Source organism: Saccopteryx bilineata, chromosome 3, assembly GCF_036850765.1.
Source record: "Saccopteryx bilineata isolate mSacBil1 chromosome 3, mSacBil1_pri_phased_curated, whole genome shotgun sequence".
Lineage (NCBI taxonomy): Eukaryota > Metazoa > Chordata > Mammalia > Chiroptera > Emballonuridae > Saccopteryx > Saccopteryx bilineata.
The window spans coordinates 136,693,654-136,721,317 of record NC_089492.1 but is presented as its reverse complement, the minus strand read 5'-3'; the positions used below and the strand labels follow the sequence as shown (position 1 = coordinate 136,721,317).

The 27,664-nt window shown below is 35.9% G+C and overlaps 1 pseudogene; it reads left to right on the top strand.

Annotated features, from left to right (window-relative positions):
- Window positions 1-5,315: 5,315 nt before the first annotated feature.
- Window positions 5,316-7,534, top strand: LOC136329893 (THO complex subunit 1-like; annotated as a pseudogene).
- Window positions 7,535-27,664: the final 20,130 nt, after the last annotated feature.

Below are 27,664 nucleotides of genomic sequence, written 5' to 3'. Positions count from 1 at the left end.
TTTTATAATTTTATTTTTTTAATGGGGTGACATCAATAAATCAGGATACATATGTTCAAAGATAACAAGTCCAGGTTATTTTGTCGTTCAATTATGTTGCATACCCACCACCCAAAGTCAGATTGTCTTCTGTCACCTTCTATCTTGTTTTCTTTGTGCCCCTCCCCACCCCTTTTCCCTCTCCCATTCCCCCCTCCCCCCCGTAACCACCACACTCTTATCAATGTCTCTTAGTTTCACTATTACGTCCCACCTACGTATGGAATAATATAGTTCCTGTTTTTTTCTGATTTACTTATTTCGCTTCGTATCATGTTATCAAGATCCCACCATTTTGCTGTAAATGTTCCAATGTCATCATTTCTTATGGCTGAGTAGTACTTCTCTACTTTTTAAATCACTATTACTGTGGAACTGGTGGGCAGTTAGAAAATTTTACTAACAGAGATACAAAAGTGGGCAGTATGTTTAAAAAGGTTGACTACCCCTGAATTAGATTGTCACCTCATTTCTCAACAAAAACATTTCAACCCAGAAAAGATTGGCATGAAATGTTCAAAGTGATAAAAACAAAGACGTTTACAGTTAAGACTAATTTACACGTCAAGGTTTTTCATGAAAAATTGAAGAGGAAAAGAAGAGCTTCCTAGACAAAATAAATTGTGAAGTCCAATGAAATATCTTGTTTTGTTAAGCAAATGAATTTGCAGCCATATTTGACAAATTTTTTTTAGGTTTTAATTTTTAAGGGATTGTGAGCACATTTCTGGTTAATTTTTACTTAAGTTATTCCCCACGCCAACGCATTAGAGCTGCTTCTTGCCTTACCATATGTTCCTATGCTACTGTTTCAAAAGCTAGTCACATTATTTTCTTTTTGTTTTTTATTTTTTGAAGATTTTATTTATTGATTTATTTTAGAGAGGAAAGCGAGAGAGAGAGAGAGAAAGGGGAGGAGGAGAGGGAAGCATCAACTCATAGTTGCTTCTTCTATGTGTCTTGACTGGGGAAACCCAGGGTTTCAAGCTAGCAATCTCAGCATTCCAGGTCGAAACTTTATTCATCGTGTCACCACGGGTCAGGCAGGTTTTTCTTCTTTAATAGGAGGCCATGTGCAAGAAAGATGCTTATAAGCTCAGAGGTTACAAGTGTTTTCAGACCTGGAAGTTGACATGATGTTTATAAATGACCTGTAGCTGCTTTAACTTAGGATAGACAGAAGACATGGTAGTTGATGTCTCCCACTCTGTGATCAGCTCTCTGTGCAGTTGGCATCCCTGTAACATCTATTGAAATAATTGGCATCTGCTGTTTGAACGGGACAACCAAGTCTGGGAAATCCCAAACACAGAAAACTGTCAGTTGGCAGTGCCGGTCCTTTTAACCTCTTCAGTTAACTGGTACTGCACATTGTAAGGGTTTTCCCAAATGACATGAAGTGATTCCCCAAGAGTTTTCTCCTCTTTTACAGGTAGCCAAGATGATGCAATATATAGCTAGTAAGCCCATTTCCACAGTACATTAGGAATGTATCAAAGCAAAACAAACAGATTTTCAACCAAAATGAAAGAATCTAAGGGAAATTTCATGACCGTTCCTTGCTTTCTGTCTCACATAGTGATTTATAATGTGCAGGTATTTCCGTGAGCTCATATTATATTTATGTTATATATTATTTTGCTCTTTTTTTATCCCAGAAAACAATAACAAAATTCTTTTATTTCTGTAAAGCAATAACTACTGCTTTGCTGCGTATAGAACTGGATCAAATTGTAGCACCTCATTTTGGGGGTTTTAATTTTGTGTACCTTACTCTGGAGAAAAATATTGAAAAGCTGAAGGGCCACAGATTTAAATGCAATTTTCTGCTGGAGAAATCTCATTTTCATTTCAGAAAAACAATAGCATAATCTCATCTATTGATAAACTTTATTGCCAAGTTTGTCATTTACTTATGTTAATGTCCTTACAAATATCAGCAATTTAACTTGACTAATTACTTTAAGGGGAAAGGGGGCAGTAAGAAGAAATCCATAAAACAAGTGATTTGGCTGCTGTTGTTTTTTGTTTGTTTGTTTGTTTTTTTATGTAAGAGGACTGTCTTTGCTATCTCCTTTCTTTTCCCTTTTGGAAAATTCATTTTCTGTGATGGAGTTTGATGTGGACTGAGGGTTTTTGCAGATGTCAATGCAGAAAGATTCCCACAGAAGGTATTTACCACAAGGGGAATCACCGCGAGCCCAGAAAGTGGGATGCCTCATATGCTCCCACTTCCCAAGCCCCTCCTTTTGCCTCCTACCCAGACTCACCCCTGGTGGTTTCTTTTGTCTTCAGACCATCACTAGGGGCAAATGTAGGTAATTACACATACCTCACAAACAGTTTTATTTTGACTGTTTTGATGAAAGCATTGAGGTTCTATCACATGTGTTGGCAAACAACAGCTCAGGGGGTCAAACCTACCTCACTGCTTGTTTCAATTAGATAATACAGAACACTGATTTTTTTTGTGTGTGTGTATTTTTATGAAGCTGGAAACGGGGAGAGACTCCCGCATGCGCCCGACCGGGATCCACCCAGCACGCCCACCAGGGGGCGATGCTCTGCCCTTCCAGGGCGTCGCTCTGCCTCAACCAGAGCCACTCTAGCGCCTGGGGCAGAGGCCAAGGAGCCATCCCCAGCACCTGGGCCATCTTTGCTCCAATGGAGCCTCGGCTGCGGGAGGGGAAGAGAGAGACAGAGAGGAAGGAGAGGGAGAGGGGTGGAGAACCAGATGGGCACTTCTCCTATGTGCCCTGGCCGGGAATCGAACCCGGGACCTCTGCACGCCAGGCCGACGCTCTACCACTGAGCCAAACGGCCAGGGCCCAGAACACTGATTTTTAAAACCAATTGAGTAAAATGTTATTTCCCGAAAAAGAATTTCATTCTCCTTATTTGTAAGCTTACATCATCAAAAAAGATTTTTTTGATTCAATTGTCATTATTACATTTTGAATGCATTATTACAAACTTGACAGCTTAAATCAACCCCCATTTAATACCCCACAGTTCTGTATGCCAGAAGCCTGGGTATGTTTAGCTAAGTTGTCTGCTCAAGATCTCACAAAGCCACAATCAAAATATTCACAAGGCTAAACTCTTGTCTAGAAACTCTGAAGAGTAATCTATCTCCAAGTTTTTACATTTTGGGCCAAATTCAATTGTTTTTAGTTGTAGGACTGAGGTGCCTTAGGCTCCTTGTAGACTGTCAACCAGGAGCTTTTCTCAGAGGCAACACATATAGTTCCTTACCATGGTCTTTCTCCATTTCAGCAACAAAGCTCATTGCCTGTGTTCAATCCTTGCTGTCCTAATCTCTCTGAATTCTTATTCTGCTACCAGCTTTAGAAAACTGTTTCAAAGAGTTTATATGATTACTTCGAACACAACTGTAAAATCTTTTTGGCCATGGAATTTAATGTAATCATGGGAATAATACCAGGAAGAAAAGGTTGTGAGGGCCCTGAAGAATTTAGCCTTCCACAACTGGATAGTAGAACTTACATATCTTCAAATTTATTATATAATTCCATATTGTTTTCTAATATGATTTAAACAACATATATACCCACCAGCAGTATGTGAGACTTCCTATTACTGTTATCATTATTTGGTACGTTTATGCTTTTTGTTTATTGTCAACTTGACAGGTATGTTTTATTATATATTTTTGGCATTTTCTCAGTCTTTGTTTTTATTTAAAATGTTTTCAAACTTCCAGAAAAGTTGGGAGACTAATACACACATTTTCTTTGCCCAAACTGTTTAAGTGTATGCCGTTGACATGATGTCCCATCATCTCCAAGTAGTTTAATTTTTCTTGTAATCAAGAACATTATCATACATTACCACATACAATAACCAAATGAAGAAAGTAACACTGACATTATAAAAAAGTAAAACTGGCCCTGGCCGGTTGGCTCAGTGGATAGAGCATTGGCCCCATGTGCTGACATCTGGGTTTTCTGTTTTTTGTTTTTGTCTTTTTTTGACATCTAGGTTTTGATCCCTGGTCAGAGAAGAATCATCTGCTCCTCTTCACCTCTCTTTTTCCATTCTCTCTGTCTTCCTTTCTCATAACCAGTTGCTCGAATGGTTTGAGCCTCAGCCCCAGGAGCTGAGGATAGCTCTATTGATTTCAGCATCAATCCCAGGCAGGGGTTGCTGGGTGGATCCCAGTCAGGGTGCATGTGGAAGTCTGTCTCTCTACTGCCCCTCTTCTCACTTAAAACAAATAAATAAAAAACTATGAACCATTATTCCTGATGAACATAAATGTAAATACTTCCAACATAATATTAGTTAATCAAATCCAAAAATATATAAAAGAAATTGTATATCATAACCATGTGGGATTTATTTCATGTATGTAGTCTGGTTCAACTTGTGAAAATCAATCAACATAATCTACTTTTAACAAGCTACAAAAAGAAAAATTCATGATTATACCAATATGATACAGGTTTAACAAAACTCAGCACAACTCATGCTTAAAAACTCTCAGCAAACTAGAGATAAAGGTAACTTGCTCAACTTGATGAAGAACATCTAAAATATGTACAGTTAAGGCCTGACCTCTGGTGGCACAGTGGGTAAAGCGTCAACCTGGAAACGCTGAGGTTGCCGGTTCAAATCTCTGGGCTTGCCTGGTCAAGGCACATATGGGAGTTGATGCTTCCAGCTCCTCCCCCTTCTCTCTGTCTCTCTATCCTCTCTAAAAATAAATTTAAAAATAAAAAAATATCTAAAAAAAAATAAAAAAAAATATGTACAGTTAATATCATACTTAATGATGAAAAACTTTAGTCTTTTCCCCTAAAATTGGGAACAATTTGAGGGGAGAATATATCACTTCTCACCTCTACTATTTAATTTCTTATAGAAATTCCATTAAGAAAAATAACACCTCTCTCTGTCTCAAAACTTATGATTATAGTAATGTCTCAGGATTCCAGGTTAATACAAATGTTAATTGCTTTCTTAGATATCAGCAATAAATAATTGCAATGGAGAATTTTTTAAAAATACCATTTTAACAACATCAAATATTCCATAAAGAAATACTTAGTTGTAAATCTAACAAAGAATATACAGGATTTAATTCAGAAAACTACAAAACTCTTGGAAAATAAATCAAAATAATTTAGCTAGAGAGATTTTATATGTTTATGGATTAGAAGACTCAAAATTAAGACATATTTTTTTCCCCAACTTGATCTATAGATTCAAAACAACTCCAAGAGAAAATTATAGTGAGGGTGCCTGCAGCCTACATGTCTCCCACACTGCTACCCTTCAGCTTATGCCAAACACAGTAGCGGTTTATGAAGTCTACCAGCCAGGCCCTAAACACCAAAAATATTGAGCCATTGTTGAATACTATCAACCAGTTACCTGGCAGTGAAAATTAGAAAATAAGATAAAAGTAATCTTGACCAGAGTTGGATTAAGGTCAGTTGAGGCCCAGGGCACACATATGAAACTTGGTGTCATTAAAAAATATATAAAGTTGGAGTTTTGTGGGGCCTTTCAGAAGTTGGGGCCCAGAACATGCCATTAAATCCGCCTTTGCCCTTGATCAATCATTGATCAAGTGAAAACACTTTAGGTATTATTTCTCTTGCTGAATGTATCTGTACCACATCTATACCTTTTATATTTTGGAGAGAGATTCAGAATTGTCTTCTTCTGGATCAGTGTGACACAATATTCACTTTTGTGAAAAAAAAAAATTTGCTATTTGGAATACAAATACATTCCATTCTGTTGGGAAAAAAATATTTACTACACATATGCATTGATCTCTTAAGAATCAAAATTCCGGAATACAGTCCTCTCTGGATGAATTCAACTCTTTTTAGCCAATTTTTTTCCCTTTATCTGAGAAATCAGGTCTTAACTTGCAGAGTCAGTTTAATCTGGGCAATGTCACTGCTTTCAATACTAACTAGCAAGAAAGCACCTCAAGTCAGAAGCACACTGAAGATAGAGAAGAAGGAATAAGTGTAGAAGAAGGTGAAATGGGAGATGATGTAGCTCCAGCAACTTGCTTCATTCCAGCTGATTCTAACCTGTATCAAAAATTCCTGTTGCTTCAGTGTTACTTCGAGAACGCTTTATAATGCTATCAGAAAATTTCATAGAAAACTTTTCTCTAGTATTCAAAAGAAGTTCTGGATTTTTTAACAAGAGTTATAAATTAGATGATACTCAGGCCTCAAAAAAAAAAAGATAAAAGAATTAAAAACGGGGAGGACATGCATATTTTTCAGAATTTTTAACGAGTTAAAAGGTGATAGATTTACAGTTGTGTGACAGAAACTTTTGACAACACTTTCTACTGTGATGTTTTATTTTATTTCAATATCCCAAGGGGCAGGTCAAATTCAAAAGTTCAAATTATGTTTTAACTAATGAACAATCACTCTCAATTGAAGATTCTACCAAATTGACTACTATCTAAAAACCCACTTGATGGAGAAAAATTTTCAAAGATGGTAGAGTATATATATATATATATATATATATATATATATATATATATATATATTAGATTTTTATTTATTCATTTTAGAGAGGTAAGAGAGAGAAAGAGAGAGAGAAGGGAGGAGGAGCAGGAAGCATCAACTCCCATATGTGCCTTGAACAGGCAAGCCCAAGGTTTTGAACCAGCGACCTCAGCGTTCCAGGTTGACGCTCCATCCGCTGCGCCACCACAGGTCAGGCAAAGCATATATGAAACACTGCAGAAAACCAAGGTTTATGGATAAATAAAGGCCACCCAAATTTTGGGAAGAAAAGAACAGCAGATATCAAGCCAACATCCTAGAGAAAGGACCCAACAAAAAGATTCCAATAGGAAATGAGGAGATAACAAGGCTTTGGAATCTCTTGCTGAATAATATGGAAACTTGTAAAATCAGAGACAAGAATAATATATGCCAATTTTGGAGGAATTCTTTGAAGAAGCCATTAAATAGGCACATGCAGAAAATATGGTTGAAAGTTCATATAAGGCTATGAACAACTCAAATTATGGTTGGAGAACCCTGAGACTATAAGCAGGGAAAAGCTCTCATTTCTTCTAGCCAACCAACCAACAGTTTAAAATTTTGCTAGGATATCTTGAAAACATGGTAATAAAGCAAGCCAAAGAATTACCACCTCCTTCTGAAGAAATAAAAAGAGTCGAGGAAGATAATGAACAATGTTTTACTGAAGGAAAAAGTCTTGATGTTGAGGAAGACAAATCCATAACAGGAGAACAATAAGAAATACTCACTAACAATTTGGGTGAGCAATGGAAGATTCCAGCTCCCTTCTTGTAAATTAAAGACTTGGAAGTGAGACAGATTGAATAGGACAGCAAAGATATAAAGATGAGAGCTAAGCAGAGAATCTGATTAATGAATTGAATAAGTCTGGATTAAGTAATCTTGCAGAAAGTCTAACTAATGACAATAAAACAGTGAGCTTATTTTTTCTTTATTAAAACTGACATAAGATTTTATTACCAAACAGAATTTGATGAAGTCCACTGTTTTTTGTAAAAAATAAACATTTCTATAACAGAAAAAAAAATTCTAGTGAGCTGTTTTGTAAATGCCATTAGGTCATTCTCAAATACAAGGGTGGGCCAAAGTAGGTTTACAGTTATAATACAAATAACACAATAATTAACTAATAATAATACAAGAATAAACTGTGTTTCACATACTCATAATACTCATAACTGTAAACCTACTTTGGCCCACCCCTGTATATGTGGAAACGAAAAGGCTCCAGAATAGTCCACACAATACCAAAAAAGAAAAACACCAGCTGAGAACTGACCCTACTTGACTTAAAGACTTACTCTATAGTTTCAGTAATGAAGACAGAATAGAATTAGTGAAAGACACATAGAGCAATGGAACAGAAGAGAAAACGTCTCCTCTCCAAATTGGCTCAAAATGTATCATAGACCTAAATAAAAAACATAAAATTTCTAGAAAAAATAAAAGGAGAAAAACCTCTGTCAACTTAAGTTTGGAGATGAGTTTTAAAATACAATGATTAAAAACTATTCATGAAATAAGAAAAGATGATAAAATGTGTAAAATAAATTATATTTGTCATAAAAAGATTCTGTTAAATATTAAAAATTTAAGTCATAAACTGGGAGAAAACATTGGCAAAACACATATCTGATAAAAGATTTTTAATCAAAACATACAATTGCTTAAACCTCAGTAATAAAAAACAAACAACCAAATTTTTAAAAGAGGGTAAAAGATCTGAATAGACATCTCAGCAAAGAAGATACACAGATGGCAAAAAAGATTATAAAAATGCTAAATATCATTTGTCATTAGACAAGTGCCAATTAAAACAATATACTACTACACACTCATTATAATGGTCAAATACAAAAACTGATAATTTTAACTGTTGACAAGGATGTGGTATCCTGTTGAAATCTCTCTTTTTTTGTTGTTGGTAGAATTGCTAAATGATATACTCATTGTAGGCAAACATTTAGTAGTTTATTTAAAAAATGAAATTTCTCCTATATAATATAACAATCACACTACTAGGTATTTTACCCAACTGATATATATATATAATGTATATCTGAAAAAAATGCATGTGAATGCTTATAGGACCTTTATTTTTAAGTTCCATATATTAGAACTGACCAATATATATTCTGAAGGTTAATGAATAAGGAAATTATGGCAGTCTTTCAATGGACTAGTTATTATTCTACAACAAAAAAAAATTAAAAATAAAAGGATGAATCTTAATTGCATATTGATAAGTAAAATAAACCAGTCTTAAAAAATTATACACTGTCTAATTCTAAGTATATGGCCTTCTAGAAAAGACAAAACTATAAAAGGGTTAACAGATCAGTTGTTGTCAAGGATCTTATCTCAACAGGTTAAATACTAAAACACAGAGAACTTAGTGTGATGGTAAAATTTTACTGTATGATACTATAATGGTGAATATAAGACATTAAACATTTGCCAAAATTATACAGCACAAAGAGTAAGCTTTTGTATGTATACAAATTTTAAAAATTTAAGATGTCTGCAGATCCCACAATGTACTGCAGAATGTGACAAATGATTCTAAAAATGTTACAAATTATGAATCATCGCTAAAGGTTGATAGGGATAAGATATTGATCTAATTAACTTTGGAATTACGTGGAGTCTAAGACTAAAAGCGTATGGAAATAGATATATATAAGCAATGTACTCGAGTTGATAAAATTATTTTTTATATGGCATAAACTAACAATTCTCAAACTATTGTATATGCATAGTGGAATTGGAAAACTAAGTACATAAATGCCAGATGGTAGGAGCCAGGTTTCTCCCTGTTGAAGTGGGAATGTGTAGGTAAGGGAGGAGGCTAGAATAATACATGTGATGACAGATTAGAGTTGAAGATATCAGTACAAACTCATGATTAGCTTAATATAGATATACAGTTACAAATTTTTATAGATATTTGTATGTATATTTAAAGGAACTAATATATACCCATACATTTGATTGATGTGTTAGCAGAAAAGGTCTATAGACAACAACACACAAATAATAATGAACACAGCTAGCATCTAGATCTTGGTTTCTAATATCATCTTCCAATGAAAGTAAAGCCTCCTTGGAAAAATGGCTGATTCTAGGGTTTATTCAGGTAATATACAAGGTAAATCTGAAGCATTTCGTAGTACCAGAAAGTAGAGGAGTTGCTCAAAAGCAAAATATCCAACTGCACATTGATAGAGATATGTCAAAGGGATACAAAAGCCAACTGAAAGAGTTCCTATGGCCAAAGTTAGGACAATTTTAGAAGCAAAATAAATTAAATAGTATGAGATTATACCTCAATGGGCAAAATACATATACATGACTCCATACTGAATAAGTAAATGATCAGTTACAGAGATAAAAAAAAAAGAGAGAAAAATAGGCAGAAGAATCACAAATAATATATGTAAATACTCTACTCTCGAGGAAAAGGAATATAATCCTCCACTCCTTAGTATAGGAATACATATTAACTTTCTTCCAATAAGTACAGAAGCACAGTATGGAAAGAGAAAAAAAGGCCATGGTCAGTTGGCTCAGTGGTAGAGCATCATCCTGGCATGTGGATGTCCGGGGTTCAATTCCCAGTCAGGGCACACAGGAGAAGCATCCATTTGCTTCTCCATCCCTTCCCCTATCCCCCTACTGCAGCTATGGCTTGATTTGTTTGAGTGCATGGCGGGGCACTGAGGATGGCTCCATGGAGCCTCTGCCTCAAGTGCTAAAAATAGCTCAGTTGCCAGCATAGCCCTAGATGGGAAAAGTATCAGCCCCAGACAGGGGTTGCCGGGTGGATCCTAGTCCGGGTGCATGCAAGAATCTGTCTCTCTATCTCCCCTCTTTTTACTTGGAAGAGAAGAAAAAAAGGAGAATGAAAAAAGAACCATTTTGCATGGAGAACCTAACAGCACTACCTTCATCAGGTGATAAAGACTGATCACATTGACAGTATATACAGGAGGTCCTCAGGTTGAGACAGTCTCAACATACAATGTTTTAAGTTTATGATGCTCACTCCTGTAAAAACTTTAAAAAATTAAGCTATGAGTGTTTCGGCTTATGCTGTTAGCATCATACTTACGGACTACGTGGGCGAATTAGTTTGGTTGCACACGGTGGAAGAATGTGCAGTAACGTGGTGTCTGAGTGAGGGAGTTGACGTCCCCAGTACACATACCTATGTCATTTTGCACTGTTAAAAGCACAAGTGTTCTGTTTGTGATAGGCAAGGGTGTGTTTTGATTTATACCAATATTCGGGTTACGTCACTGTAGTAGAAACGGAACTATGTTATAACCTGAAGACCCCCTGTACCCTTGGTATTATATGATAAAAATGGCCCTTTCCCTTTGAAGTCTTCATCCCCCAAACCCGTAACCACTAAGCCCTTAGTCTAATTAAAAACAAACAAACAACCCATCAAATCTCAAAGGAGGAACAACTTACAAAATACCTGATCAGTATTCCTTAAAACTCATCAAAAACAAAATCTGAGAAACTGTCAGTGAAAAGGAGCCTGAGGAGATGAAACAAATGTGATGTATCATGGATAGGATGCTGAAACAAACAGAAAAGGACAGGAGGTAAAAGTTAATAAAACCCGAATTCTATGACTTTAGTTAAAAACAGTGCATTCATCTTGGCTTATTAATTGTCACAATTGTAAGAAATATATTATACTAATTTCACATGTTTCTAAAAAAGAAGGAAATTGGGTTTGAAGTATGTGTTACCTATGCTAGAAAAAGTAAAAGCTCACCAGGTATACGTAGGGAAGGAATCATACTAGGCAGAGAGCATTGCTTTTTGAGAATTTGCCTTATAAACTTGTTCCTAATGATATATAATGCCTTCTTTCTTGAATGGGAAACTTTAATGGGAAAAACTTGCACTGGGACTATTGGGACTTACAGATGTAGAATTGTTTCTAAGACTCTCCCTTGAAATTATACCATGGTTTGTTTTTTTTAACCAGATTTATAAAAGTGGATGCTTGCACTCATCTGTATAAGAAATATCTGTTATACTTGTTAAGATTCAGGTGCTTGGTTTGCCAACAGTTTTTCTGAATCATACTCTCCAGGGTTCTTTCTCTTTTAAAACACTGGATATCATCCAAGGCTGTCCATTGGTCTACGCAGATTTAAAAATAGTGATGTCTAGATCCCAACCCAAGAAAGGCTGGTTTAATTTGTCTGGAGTGTGACCTGAGCATTGGTTCTTTTTTAACACTCCACAGATAATAATAATGCACAGCTAAGGTTAAGAACAACTTTTTTAAATAGCTCCCAAGGTGGTTTTTATGCATATAAAATTTGAGAACCACTGCTTTTAACTAATTCTTAAGCTGCCTTTCCTGAACAAGGTGACCTTGATAAATCTGCTCCATCTGGCCTCATAACAAACGCTAAATGACTTCCAAGATTTAAATTGCAATTCTGGAACCCAAGCTACCTGATTTAGTCAAATGCATTCCCACGTTAAGAGTCTGATTTGAGTATACTGGGTTTTTAACTAGATTCTAGATAATAATTGCTAATATATCTCACAGGCCTTTTTCAGCTTTTTAGCTGTCTTTCCCTGACTCCCCTGGTTTGGCAGTCACCTACTCCATATTAACAACTGGTTCCCAGACCCTGGAATTGCAGCCCACAGCTTGGATTCCAGTCAGTTCTAGCTCTTTCCTTTTTTATTCCACTCTGCCTCTCTTTCTTTACTGAATATATTGGTGTAGCATTGATTAATAAAATTATACAAGTTTCAGGTGTACAATTCTATAATACATTATCTGCACAATGTATTTTGTGTTCACCACCCCAAGTCAAGACTCCTTTCATCACCATTTATCCCCTATTTACCCTCTTCTACCTTGCCCTAAGCCCTTTTCCCTCTGGTAATCACCATCCTGTCCTTTGTGTCTATGAGGTGGTTTTTTTTGCTTAATCTATTCACCTTTTTCACTTAACCGCTGTGTTTCCTGGACTTCTGCGATTTTTCCTTCATCAGTTAGAAAATTTTTTAGCAATTATGTTTTCTCAAATAGGTTTTCAATCCTCTGCTCTCTCCTGTTTCTTCCTGGTACCGCTCTCAAACGGATCTTGTTATGTTTCATGTTGTCCTAAATGTTTCTTAAATTAACATCATTAAAAAAATGTTTTTTGGATGCTTTGATTGGGTGCTTTCTGCTACCTTGTCTTCCAAATTGTTGATTTGATCCTCTGCTCCATCCAACCTATTGTTTATTCTTTATAGTTTACTCTTTATTTCAGATATTGTATTTTTCACTTCTGACTTTTTCTTAATGGCTTTTAAGTCCTTTCTCATGTTGCTGAATTTCTCACTAAGATTCTTGAACATCTTTATAACCAATTTTTGATCTCTATATCTAGCAAATTTCTTGCCTAAATTTTATTTAGCTCTTTTTCTGGAGAATTCTTCTGTTTTTTCATTTGGGATATGTTTTTTTTGTCTTTCCATTTTAGCTGCCTCTTTATGTTTGTTTCTATGTATTAGGTAGATCTCCTTATGTCTCTCAGCCCTGGTAGTTGCCCTTACATAGTAGGTGTCCTGTGGGACCCAGTGGTGCAGTATCCTTGATCACCTTAGCTGAGTGCTCCAGAAATTTTCGTTGTATGTGTCATGTAAGCCCTCCTGTTGTAATTGAGTCTTGATTGCTTTTGGCCTGTTAATTCCTGACATTGACTCTCAGTGTCAATCCCGACCACAGTGTCTGAGCTGCTGTGCAGGTACTGACCAGTGGAACAGAATTTGCTTCAGCAGGATTTGGTCCCTGCTAAGATTTTCCTTGGATAAGGCCACTTGTGAAGTCAATTGGAACCTATCCTGATTTTGTGTAAAGCTGACCCATAGGTGTGTCTGTTCTGGTGCCTTTGGGGAGATACTCTGGTGCAGGTCAGTGTCAGGTACTGCCTGTGACTGGCCCTGGGCAACCTGTCTGGAGATACAAAGTGGTCCACAGTTGTGGCTGCCTCTGCTGGGCCTCGTTGTACATTGAAAGGACCACACTGTGCACCAAGGCCAGCTTCCTTCATCACACGCTTAGTTTCAACAAATTCCTGCATCTGTGGCTCTCCGGAATCAGTCCTAAAGGTATTGGAGAGTCTGAATAAAGCTTCCAAATGCCAACAGAACACTCATTTGTGTTACTGCAGTCCATTCAATACTCTTACCTACATTCTCTATCTGTCAAAGTGATTCCATGTCTGAGTAGATTGGTTAAGTCCACAAAATAGGTAATATTGTGAATTGATTTCTCACTATACAACATCTATTATTCTATTAAAGGCTGAAAGTCAAGATATAAAAAAGGTTAAAATCCATGAAACAACTTCAATAACTAGAAACTGAATGTGGATTTAAGTCAAGATAGTCATTCTATAGCACCACAGTAAGTCAGAGGTGGGTGGAGGAGGAGGGTATAGAGGGATATATGTCTTTATTTTTTTTACCATGACAGAGAGAGAGAGAGACCGACAGGGATAGACAGATGGAAAGGGAGAGAAATGAGAAGCATCAACTTGTTGTGGCACTTTACTTGTTTACTGATTGCTTTCTCAATATGTGCCTTGACTGGGGGGCTCCAGCTGAGCTAGTGAACCCTTGCTCCAGCCAATGACCTTGAGATTAAACCAGAAGCCTTAGGCTTCATTCCAGAAATCTTTGGGTTTAAGCCAATGACCATGGGGTCATCATGTCTATAATCTTGCACTCAAGCTAGTGAACACATGCTTAAGCCTGTGACCTCAGGTTTCATAACTGGGTACTCAGCATCCAGGTAGATGCTCTACCCACTATGCCAGTGATTGGTCAGGCTTTTTTTTTTTAAACTAATGAAAACAGTGTTTCCAATTATTTTAAATATATTTATTTATTGATATTAGAGATAGAAACATTGATTTTTTTCTTTGACTTATTAATGCATCCATTACTTGCTTTTAGTATATGCCCTTACCAGGGATCAAACCTGAAAAATAAGGATATCAGGATGATGCTCTAATCAACAGAACTACCTGGCTGGGACCAGTTATTAAAATTTATTATCGCCCTGGCCAGTTGGCTCAGCGGTAGAGCGTCGTCCCTGCATGTGGAAATCCCAGGTTCGATTCCCAGCTAGGGCACACAGGAGAAGTGCCCATCTGCTTCTCCACCCTTCCCCTTTCCTTTTTTTCTCTCTCTCTCTTCCCCTCCCACAGCCAAGGTTTCATTAGAGCAGAGTTGTCCAAGGCACTGAGGATGGCTCCGATTGCAGCAGAGTAACGTCCCAGAGGGTTGCAGCATTGTTCCCTGGTGGGCATGCCGAGTGGATACTGGTTGGGTGTGTATGGGAGTCTGTCTGTCTGTGTTTCCCCTGCTTCTTATTTTGAAAAAATACAAATAATAATAATAATAAAGAAAAAAATTATTATCATGCATGTGCACCATCTGAGCTTCTTTGATCCTAAATAAAAACAGATTTCTTTGAGACCCTAAGATGTATTGAAACCTATAACATAAGCATTCTTTTGAGGACTTGCATAGTTTGTCTCATTCAATCCTCCAAAAACACAGTAAGGGAAGTACTGTCACTACCTCTGTTTTATTATGAAGCAACTAAAGTGCATAGACCTTGACAACCTTTCATAGCAGAGTGGAGCTCAAATAGGGAACCTGGTATACCACCCGTAGGGCCTCTCTGAGTTCCCCTCAGGGCATTCATAGTAAAGTTAGGCTTCTTCCTACTCTATGCCCTTTCTTAAAATCTCCTGAAAATGTGACATTTCCCTCCAATGCTGTAAGTACTATGACATCCCTATACATATCTACTGCACCTTTTGTTATGGCATAGTACCAAACATATTAAGCTTTTCAAAGTGTAAGCTTTTAAAAACAATGAAAAGATGAAAACAGATAAATGAAAGAATGAATATGAGAAACAGTTATTTTCAGTTTATATGGAAGATTTATGTATGTATAGATTTAGAGCCTCAAAAATTTATATAGTCACTCTTTGGCCAGTGAAGACTTTGGCCACCTGTCCTACTCTTTCACTTAGTGACATACACTGAGGTTGCCTGGTGCACCTGATATGACATCGTGATATTTTTGGAGGATTCCTTTGCTGAATTAACTCTACATCTAGCTCTTGGGATTACTGTGGCATGATTGTTTATCATGTTTGGAAGCTTTGGCACAAATAGCAGTCAAATAGCAAAATATATAAACAAACAAAACAGGTGTGTTTGGAATGTCTGCCAAGATAAACTTTATTAAACATACACTAAAAACATGATATGGCCTGACCAGGCAGTGGCACAGTGGATAAAGCATTGGACTGGGATGCCGAGGACTCAGGTTCGAGACCTTGAGGTCGCCAGCTTGAGTGCAGGCTTATCTGGCTTGAGCAAAAAAAAAAAAAAAAAAAAAAAAAAAGGCTCACTAGCTTGGACCCAAGGTTGCTGGCTCGAGCAAGGGGTCACTCGGTCTGCTGAAGGCCCATGGTCAAGGCACATATGAGATAGCAATCAATGAACAACTAAGATGCTACAATGAAGAATTGATACTTTTCATCTCTCCGTTTCTGACTGTTCCTATCTCTTTCTCTCTCTGTCACTGTAAAAAAAAAAGAACATGATATGTATGTCCTTTCCCTTTATAACAAATTTTGCTATATGTGCATCTAAAAAATAAAATAGGACAGTAAACGCCAATAGAATTTAAGTCAGTGCATGACAATATTCGTTATGTAGTCATCAAGTTAAACCATTAGTTTTATATTTTCTATTATTTATTTATTTATTCATGGACCATTTTAAGCATAAAGGTTACATGGCCAGATGTAGTTTACAAAAGTATAAGAGATAAGTAAATGGCAGAGGTAAGCATCATTTAGACATTATTCAGCAAGTAATTAATGAGTTGCAATTAAAAAGTTTTTAGGCAGGGTAGTCACACACTAAAATCTATACTTTTTCCCCCTCAGTTTTCCAAGACAGACTCTTCAGAAAGAGTGTGTGAAGGCAAAAGAGAAAATTGCTGATGGAAACATGATGCATACGCATTATAAAATTTTTAAAAGGCTCCTTTCTTCCCTGATGTGAAGTGCCTAACTTTCCAACAATTGCAAATAATTTTAGTCTCAAGTGCCCTCCAGGGTAAAGTGCTGCAGCTAACAATACAGCCTGTGGAGACCAAAGGACAACAATTTATCACTTACTGATCCAAGAGGTACATAGAGGTTATAATCAATCTGTTCCTTTCAGCACACTCCAGGACATTAGAATTTATCCCCAATGGGAATACACTGCAGAATGACTGCTCTTTAAACATGAGCTACGATTTCATCTAGAAATAAAAGAAACTGCAAGAAGGATGCGGAGTGAGTGTAAGTATAAATACATTTTAATTATTATAGCATGAATGTATTTATCAATAGATGTGTTCAGATATGTGTTGTAGCATAACACAAAGAGGAACTGGTTTTCTTTGCCTCAAATATAAAATAATCGCATAGTCAATGGCCAACTCTAATGAGGAAAAAAATTTTATTATATTCACAAACATCCTCAATTTTGGTATTCTCTTTTATTGTAGTTATAAGATATACATTGAGAATACTGACAGAATAAAAAAACCCCATCCATCCTATTATTTTTATCACTTTTTTCACCAGTTCCTATATCTTAGAGTATACTATTAACTAAATTTTTTAAAAATTTTGTTTCAATCTTGTTTCACTGTGGAATGATTTTACTGTTTGTTTCACACTGTTTAAAATACAATTTATTTTAAGTAATCATTTTGGGGGATTCTCCTTTTTTTTAATTTCTCTCATTTCCCTTCCCCTTTTAAAAAATCTGAAATTTATAAAATAAAGAGGCTCAGGAATCACATGAAAGAGAAGGTTAGAATAAATCAGGGAGGATAAGCAGAATGGAAAACCAGAGTTGGAAGCATGCAACAAGTACCTATCCCATGTAGCAGGGCACAGGGAGCTGCAATACCTCTGAAGGATTTGAAAGAAATCACCTTAGCTAGTGTCAGTGGACTCCAATCCTGGATTGTCAATCCTGGACTCCAAGCCTTGAAAGTCAGACAGAGATATAGACCAAATGGGTCAAAAAATAATCAACGCAAGAAAGCAATCATTTTTGGCAGTTATAGTGAAAAAGAGTTATCAAATGAGACCGAACCAGGAACTTTGATCTAAACAATTCTGGTTTTGAGGAGATACAACCTGAATTTTGCTTTAGAGTTAGTTGTCTCTAAGAAAGTAAATGGAGACAGCTATAGGGATAATGCACCTCAAAGTTTTACATGAATCTCCAATTGCCTGGAGATTTTGTTAAAATGCACATTCTGATTTGTGATGTGTGGAGTGAATTTGAGGCTCTGATTAATAATTTCCCAAGACAAAATCAATGCATCAGACTTTGAATAACAATGCTCACTAAGAAGATACATTTTCTTTTCAGGGGTTTAGTAAAGAGGTAGATAATATATTCTAAAGCTCAGATAATCAAACCATTTCTTAAAATTATAAAAAAATTATAAATCTACTTATATGTTTGCCTTTAATTTGTCCAAGAGGAAGTGGAATTAATACTTATTGATAACATTGTTATCACTATCATTTTTATTACATTTATTGGGATGACATTTGTTAATAAGTTCATGTAAGTTTCAAGTGTACAATTCTGTAATACATTATCTGTATATTGCATTTTGTGCTCACCACCCAAAGTTTAGTCTTCTTCCATCACCACATGTTTGACTCCCTTTATGGTCTTCAAATTCTCCCATCCCCATACCCTCTGGTAACCATCACACTATTATCTGTGTCAATGAGTATTTATGTTTGTTGCTTGCTGTTTTAATTTATTTTAGAGATTAGACAGATAGAGAGAGAAGGGGGGAGGAGCAAGAAGCATCAACTCCCATAAGTGCCTTGACCTAGCAAGCCCAGGGTTTTGAACCACTGACCTCAGAGTTCTAGGTTGACATTTTATCCACTGTGCCACCATGGGTCAGGCTGTTGCTTTATGTTTTATGTTGTTGTTTTTTTTATTTTTTTTAATAATTTTATTTTTTTAATGGGGTGACATCAATAAATCAAGATACATATATTCAAAGATAACATATCCAGGTTGTCTTGTCTCTCAATTATGTTGCATACCCCTCACCAAAAGTCAGATTGTCCTCTGTCACCTTCTATCTAGTTTTCTTTGTGCCACTCCCCCTCCCCTTTCCCTCTCCCTCTCCCCCCTCCCCCCGTAACCACCACACTCTTATCAATGTCTCTTAGTCTCACTTTTATGTCCCACCTACGTATGGAATAATGCAGTTCCTGTTTTTTTCTGATTTACTTATTTCACTTCATATAATGTTATCAAGATCTCACCATTTTGCTGTAAATGATCCGATGTCATCATTTCTTATGGCTGAGTAGTATTCTATAGTGTATATGTGCCACATCTTCTTTATCCAGTCATCTATTGATGGGCTTTTTGGTGGTTTCCATGTCCTGGCCACAGTGAACAATGCTGCAATGAACATGGGGCTGCATGTGTCTTTACGTATCAATGTTTCTGAGTTTTTGAGGTATATACCCAGTAGAGGGATTGCTGGGTCATAAGGTAGTTCTATTTGCAGTTTTTTGAGGAACCACCATACTTTCTTCCATAATGGTATTACTACTGTACATTCCCACCAACAGTGTGTGAGGGTTCCTTTTTCTCCACAGCCTCTCCAACATTTGCTATTACCTGTCTTGTTAATAATAGCTAATCGAACAGGTGTGAGGTGGTATCTCATTGCCGTTTTGACTTGCATTTCTCTAATAACTAAAGAAGATGAGCATCTTTTCATATATCTGTTGGCCATTTGTATTTCTTCCTGGGAGAAGTGTCTGTTCATGTCTTCTTCCCATTTTTTTATTGGATTATTTGTTTGTTTGTTGTTGAGTTTTATGAGTTCTTTGTATATTTTGGATATTAGGCCCTTATCTGAGCTGTTGTTTGAAAATATCATTTCCCATTTACTTGGCTTTCTGTTTATTTTGTTATCAGTTTCTCTTGTTGAGCAAAAACTTCTTAGTCTGATGTAGCCCCATTCATTAATTTTTGCCTTCACTTCTCTTCCTTTGGAGTCCAGTTCATATAATGTTCTTTAAAACCCAGGTCCATGAGTTTAGTACCTATGTCTTCTTCTATGTACTTAATTGTTGCAGGTCTTATGTTTAGATCTTTGATCCATTTTGAGTTAATTTTAGTACAGGGGGCAAACTGTAGTCCAGTTTCATTCTTTTGCATGTGGCTTTCCAGTTTTCCCGCACCATTTATTAAAGAGGCTTTATTTTCTCCATTGTGTGTTGTTGGCCCTTTTATCAAAAATTATTTGAATATATATATATATATATATATATATATATATATATATATATATATATATATGGTTTTATTTCTGGGTTTTCTATTCTGTTCCATTGGTCTGAGTGTCTATTTTTCTGCCAATACCATGCTGTTTTGATTGTCGTGGCCCTATAATATAGTTTGAAGTCAGGTATTGTAATGCCCCCAGCTTCATTCTTTTTCTTTAGGATTGCTTTGGCAATTCGGGGTTTTTTATAGTTCCATATAAATCTGATGATTTTTTGCTCCATTTCTTTAAAAAATGTCATTGGAATTTTGATAGGAATTGCATTAAATTTGTATATTGCTTTGGGTAATATGGCCATCTTGATTATATTTATTCTTCCTAACCAAGAACAAAGAATATTCTTCCATCTCATTATATCTTTTTTGATTTCCCTTAACAATGGTTTATAGTTTTCATTATATAAGTCCTTTACATTCTTTGTTATGTTTATTCCTAAGTATTTTATTTTTTTTGTTGCAATCGTGAAGGGGATTATTCTTTTGAGTTCATTCTCAATTGTTTCATTGTTGGCATATAGAAAGGCTATTGACTTGTGTATGTTAATTTTGTATCCTGTGACCTTACTGTGTTGGCTTATTGTTTCTAGTAGTCTTTTTGTGGATTCTTTGGGGTTTTCGATGTATAGGATCATATCATCTGCAAAAAGTGATACCTTTACTTCTTTTCTGATATGAATGCCTTTTATTTCTTTGTCTTATCTGATTGCTCTGGCTAGAACCTCTAGTACCACATTAAATAAGAGTGGAGAGAGTGGACAACCTTGTCTTGTTCTTGATTTAAGGGGGAAAGCCTTCAGTTTTGTGCCATATAATATGATGTTAGCTGATGGTTTATCATATATGGCCTTTATCATGTTGAGATATTTTCCTTCTATACCCATTTTGTTGAGAGTCTTAAACATAAAATTGTGTTGTATTTTATCAAAAGCCTTTTTGGTGTCTATTGATAATAAGATCATGTGGTTTTTGTTCTTTGTTTTGTTGATATGGTGTATTACGTTAACTATTTTACATATGTTGAACCATCCTTGAGATTCTGGGATGAATCCCACTTGATCATGATGTATTATTTTTTAATATGTTGTTGTATTCAATTTGCTAGTATTTTGTTTAGTATTTTAGCATCTGTATTCATTAGAGATATTGGTCTGTAATTTTCTTTTTTTATGCCATCTCTGCCTGGTTTTGGTATGAGGGTTATGTTGGCCTCATAAAATGTGTTTTTGTGGCCCAACATATGGTGAATTCTTGAGAATGATCCATATACACTGGAGAAAAATGTATACTCAGTCACTTTGGGATGAAATGTCCTGTAGATGTCTATCATATCCAGGTGCTCTAGTGTTTTGTTTAAGGCCACTATATCTTTGTTGATTCTCTGTTTGGATGACCGATCTAGAGCATTCAGTGGTGTATTGAGGTCTCCAAGTATGATTGTATTTTTGTCAGTTTTTGTTTTAAGGTCAATAAGTAGCTGTCTTATTTATTTTGGTGCTCCTTGGTTTGGTGCATATATATTAAGAATTGTTATGTCTTCTTGATTCAGTGTCCCCTTAAGCCATTATGAAATGGCCATTTTTGTCTCTGAGTACTTTTGCTGTCTTGTAGTCAGCATTATCAGATATGAGTATTGCTACGCCTGCTTTTTTTTGGATATTATTTGCTTGGAGTATTGTTTTCTAGCCTTTCACTTTGAATTTGTTTTTGTCCTTGTTACTTAGATGAGTTTCCTGTAGGCAGCATATAGTTGGATTTTCTTTTTTAATCCATTCTGCTACTCTGTGCCTTTTTATTGATGAGTTTAATCAGTTTACATTTAGTGTAATTATTGACACTTGTGAGTTCCCTATTGCCATTTTACAGATTGCTTTCTGTTAGTTTTGTGTTTTGTTTGATCCTTCTCTTTTGTTTTTTTATCTTTTGTTTTTGTTTGGTTGTATTCCATACATCTTTCCTCTGTTGCTATCTTTTTTAAATCATGTGCTTCTGTGGTGGTTTTTTCAATGGTGGTTACCTTTAAGTAATGAAAAGGGTTCCTACCCTGTTCATTGTAGTGCACTATTTTGTGAGTACTTTTGCACTCCATCGTCCTTTGCTACTGTTAATCTCCATCCTCTCCCCCCCTTTCTTTTTGTTGTTGTCACAGTTTAAATTTGGTTTTATTGTGTTCTTCTTGGAGCTTCTACTTGTGTTTTTTTGTTTGTTTGGTTTTTTTTTTTGTCTTTTGTATCTGATTGGAGAACCCCCTTTAGTAATTCCTGGAGTGGGGATTTTCTGATGATACATTCCCTCATCTTTTCTATGTCTATAAATGCTTTTATTTCTCCTTCATATTTGAAGGATAGCTTTGATGGGTATAGTATTCATGGCTGCAAGTTCCTCTCTTTCAGGACTTTTAATATTGGGGTCTACTCTCTTCTAGCTTGTAGAGTTTCTGTTGAGAAATCTGATGATAATCTAATGGGCCTTCCTTTATATGTTGCATTCTTCTTTTCCCTGGCTGCCTTGAGAATTTTTTCTTTGCCATTGGTTTGTGCCAATTTCTTATGATGTGCTTTAGAGTAGGTTTGTTGGGGTTAAGAAAACTCAGTGTCTGTTTACTTCTTGAATTTAAGGCTTTAGTTCTTTCCAGAGTCTTGGGAAGTTCTCATCTATTATTTGTTTGAGTATGTTCTCCATTCCATTTTCTCTCTCTTCTCCCTCTGATATACCTATTATTCTTATGTTATTCTTTTTGATGGAGTCAGATAATTCCTGTAGGGCTATCTCATTTTATTTAAATTTTTGAGTCTCTTTCTTCTTCTCTCTGTTGTGCCTCAAGTTGCTTGTCTTCTATTTCACTAATCCTCTCTTCTATCTGGCCTGTTCTATTAGCTAAGCTTGTTACCTCATTTTTGAGCTTGTGAATTGAGTTTTTTATCTCTGTTTGATTTGTTTTTATAGTTTCAATTTCCTTGGTAATATATTCTTTGTGTTCATTGAGTTGTTTTCTGACCTCCCTAAATTGCCTTTCTGTGTTTTCTTGTATATCTCTGAGCATATTTAGGATTTCTATTTTAAATTCTCTATATTTTAAGTCCAAGGTTTCCAATATATTAAATTTTTTCTCCATAGATTTTTCCTCATCTATCTGTGTTACCTTTCTTTCTTTTGTATCCATGATATTTGAATTTCTCTTCCTTAATGGCATCTGAGGGTGGTTTTGTTGATAGTATTAATGAGATTTAATAAAGAATAAAAAGTTAAAAAAATAACTTGTGAATAACTCTTGCCCACTCTCCGTGCTTGCCGACCAGGATATCAGGCTGTCCGCCTCACACTTTGAGTGAAACCCCGCCCACACGAAAAAGTTCCAGCATTGGAATTGGCTCTCTCTCTCTCCCTCCCCATGCACAGCTTTTTCAGGGTGCTGGGACAGGCTGGAGGTTCGCTTTCGGCCTACACAAAGGCCCCTGTCTCTGCCCCTCCATGGGAAGGAATCTCTTGCCCACTATCTGTGTGCTGACCAGGAGATAGAGGAAAATGGCTGCCCCACTTGTCTTTCTTTGTCTGGGTTTGGCGCGAATGTTAGCTTGTATTGCCTGGGTTGCCACAGGCACAGTTTTTCCTCGGCTTGGATATCTGTGCCACAGCATGGTTCAGCCGTTTGTGCCGCGGCCTGGATCTATTCACCGCCTTTGCCTGCCTTAGTTTCTATACCCTCAGTTCCCAGTGAAAGCCGCCCTATTTAGGTTAGTGAGGAAGGCGGAGCATTTCTTACTCCCTATTTCCTTCGGGATTTGATTATATATTTAGCCAATTTTTCGCTTGACCATACCTCCGGGTGTATTGCAAAACATCTGGAGGCTCCAAGGATAGGTTTTTCTGTTTCTGGTTGAAGATCTTGTTGAGTTTTGGGGGAGATTTATTGGTATCACTTCCTACCGCACCATTACTCTGACGTCATCTCTCTGCTTTATGTTTTATATCGCACATATGAGTGAAATGATATGGTTCAACACAATAATACTTTGAAGGTTTACTTGTTTTGCTGGGAAAGAAACTAGATATTCAATGGTTAAAATTCTGCATCAGACAAGGTTATTTCTATCAGAAGAAATTTACTAATGCTTTTAAATTTTGGCAACACATTAAAGTGTCCACCAATAACCAGATTCTGGTGAGAGCTTTCATAGAAGGTGAAATCTGGGCTAAGAATCTCAGGGAAATCCTTTAACTTTCTTCAAAATGGAGCCAAATCTAGAATCAGACCATTAGATAGAACTACAATATTCTAGTTGTATACAGTCATCCCTCTCCATGTCGCGGTTCACTTTTTGTGGTCTCACAGCATCACATATTTTTAACTTGTGTATATTTAATTTTGTATCTTGGATTTTTTTCTAGGTTGCAGGATTTTGCAGAATATAGGTATTTTTATATATTTATTATTTTAATTATTTTTGCAGTTAAAAATAAGCAAAATAAGTGTGGGAAAGGTTAATAACACTGTGGGAAAGGTTTGTAAGAGTGTAGGGAGATTTTATAAAGCCTTAAAATATATATAAATAATAAAATGAAGTGTCTACTTTGCAAATTTTCACCTGTTGTGGCGGGTTCTGGAGCCCACCCCCACGATAAGTGAGGTGCCACTGTATTCACAATACAGTAAAAGCATCCTTGTATTGGAAGAATTGAATTTGCTAGACAATAAAATATTGCATTAAAAGTACATTTGTAAGGATAAATCCTCAATCATGTTATATGTCAATATATAAATATGTTATATTGTGATAGTTATATGTAAAACATTTCTCCCTCATTTGTCTCAAATTCACATCACAAAATTTAGAAGTTGATGCTCAATTTGCTATTTTTAGTAGTATTAAATATTTCCTTTTAATATTTAATGTTTTTGTCTATGAGTAATTAATTATAATATGAGTTCATAAATGCCCTGGCCTCAAGAATATAAAAAAGGATGTTGAAAAGAGCCAGTTTTTGATATGCAAAGAGATGAAGACTAAATTTCAATCTAATCTACAGAATCCAAGCAAATCAATTATTAAGTGTTGCTAAGAAATAGAGAAAAATGAGTATTTGGGATAGGTGAATACACACACACACAAACATACACACACACACACACACACACTTACACAGTATTTAGATAAGAAATAGCCAAAAAGTGAAATAACATCTGCAGTATATTATTACATTTTTGCTCAAAGTATTCTTCTTTAAAGAATTATAAATAGAGACTATAGAATTATTTAAAGAAAATTTATCTCAATAATTGGTAGACTATCGAAAAGGTAACTCCCTCTCCCACTCATATTGTCTCATCCCTGTTTACCTTCTCATTCACCTCTGCCTCCTTCCTTTCTTCCCCCAAGTTCATCAAATACTTCTGCCTAGATCCTGCCACGTGCTGAAACCAGTCCTGACAAAAATTGCCGTATAGCCCTTTCCACTCAGTACAAAGAACTCAGAACTCAGCCACTTATCCAACTTATTCCTCAAGTTAAGAATAGATACATGCATGGTAAGTGATCAATAAATACTTGCTAAAAGAATAAATGGATAGATAAATGAGCTATTCTTCAAGCATCATTTTGTTTTTGAGTTTGCTTTGCTGCCAGTTAGACCTGGAGTCCTCCAATACCCTGGAACTGACAGCCAGTTTCTTATGTTGCCCCTAAATCAGTTTTTCATTTTGTCTGCTTTTGTGTAGGACTGAAACTCACACTCAGACCCATCAAGACAATTTCTTGCTCTCTCAGTTCAAGATCTGAGGAATCAACCCTTTTAATCATTTAAGTTTAGTACTTGCCCTTTTACCCTCACCATCAGTTATCTGCAAAAGTATAAGCAGCTTATCTCCAAGTTTTCTTCCCACCTGATGGTAAGGATATGTGTAGTTTGGTTTTTTTTTTAATCCTGGTCTATATTTTACTTTCAAAGCTAATCTCAGGTCTTATTAAGTAGACTAGGACCAAGGCAGAATGGAAAAGATATAATACATCAAATAATACCCACAGATTTCAAAATCATCAATATTCACATTTGAAAACTAAGTATATAAACACATAATCTGTGTTTATTTTACCTAGACTGACTAAATAATTTTATTTTGTAGAACCTATAGTGAGAAACTGCTGGGAACATTTGAAGAGCTTTGCATGAAACAAATGGAGGAAAATTTCAGAAAGTGTCAGAGGTTATTAAATCATTAGACAAGTTTTAAGAATCTCATCCAGGATAGAAATTATAGACTGGCTCCTTTATTATGGTGAAATTTAACTATGCTATCATTAAAGTATCTGAAATGAAAGTTACTACTATTTCCTTGTCCAGCTCTAATCATAAGAGTTCATTTCCTAAGTGGCTGTTAAATGCTAAGTTTTTGTGCAGGTGCATTTGGGGGTTTGAGGTTATGTGAATGAAATTGGCAATAAAAATCATAAAGGAAGTGTAACAAAACCAACACAAACTTTACAACTTGTGGAAAATGCATTCAAATAAGTGCATTAACTGCTTTTGAAAATTTTATTACATATTTATAAGTGCAGAGAACTTTTATGAGATAGGAGACAGATGTGAAAATCTATGAGAAATGTATGGTTCTTGCTATTTCTTTTGGAGGAGGCTACCAGGTGCTTTTTCTGTAATATTCAAGATCTTTGGGATGCTTTTATTAAATCTCTTCCTCAAAAGACAGGCCAAGGTTCCCATCACTGCCATTGATTCAATAATCATTTATTTCCAAGCTTGTCTACCTTTTCCATTTCACTGTTATCATTGTTGAGTAATTGGTCCTAAGGCAACAATCTGTCATTCACCAAAGACAACTCAACCCTCCCAGACCTTTATAGGGAATAGCTATAACATAGAATGTAATTTGCAAAATGACATACTGGGATCTTAAAGTCTTTTACTCATTTCACATGATAAGTCACTTCTCTGAAAGTGGTTATATCATCATTGCATTTTGGAAAAGGGCCATGGGCAGATCATGTTTAGCTAGTTGAGGTCACTTGAAAAGCCTGTTCATAATTCCTGACCATGGTGAGAGTTATACCAGTGACCAACTAATTCTTCATTTGGAAAAATAAAGACACTAAGCTCTGTTAGCTAGAATGTATTAAAATAACTTAATTAGCCTGACCAGGCAGTGGCTCAGTGGATAGAGCATCGGATTGGGATGCGGAAGAACCGAGGTTTGAGACCCTGAGGTCACCAGCTTGAGCGCGGGCTGATCTGGTTCGATAAAAAAAAAAAAAAAAAAAAAAAAAGCTCACCAGCTTGGACCCAAGGTCACTGGCTCCAGCAAGGTATTACTCAGTCTGCTGAAGGCCCACGGTCAAGGCACATATGAGAAAACAATCAATGAACAACTAAGGTGTTGCAACGAAAAACTGATTATTGATGCTTCTCACCTCTCTCCATTCCTGTCTGTCTGTCCCTATCTATCCTTCTCTCTGACTCTCTCTCCGTCCCTGTAAAACATAAATAAATAAATAAATAAATAAATAAAATAACTTAATTATACAGAATTTTATAATAAGACAAAATTTAAATTTTTCAATATCAAAATAAAATACCATAATATGATTATATTAATAT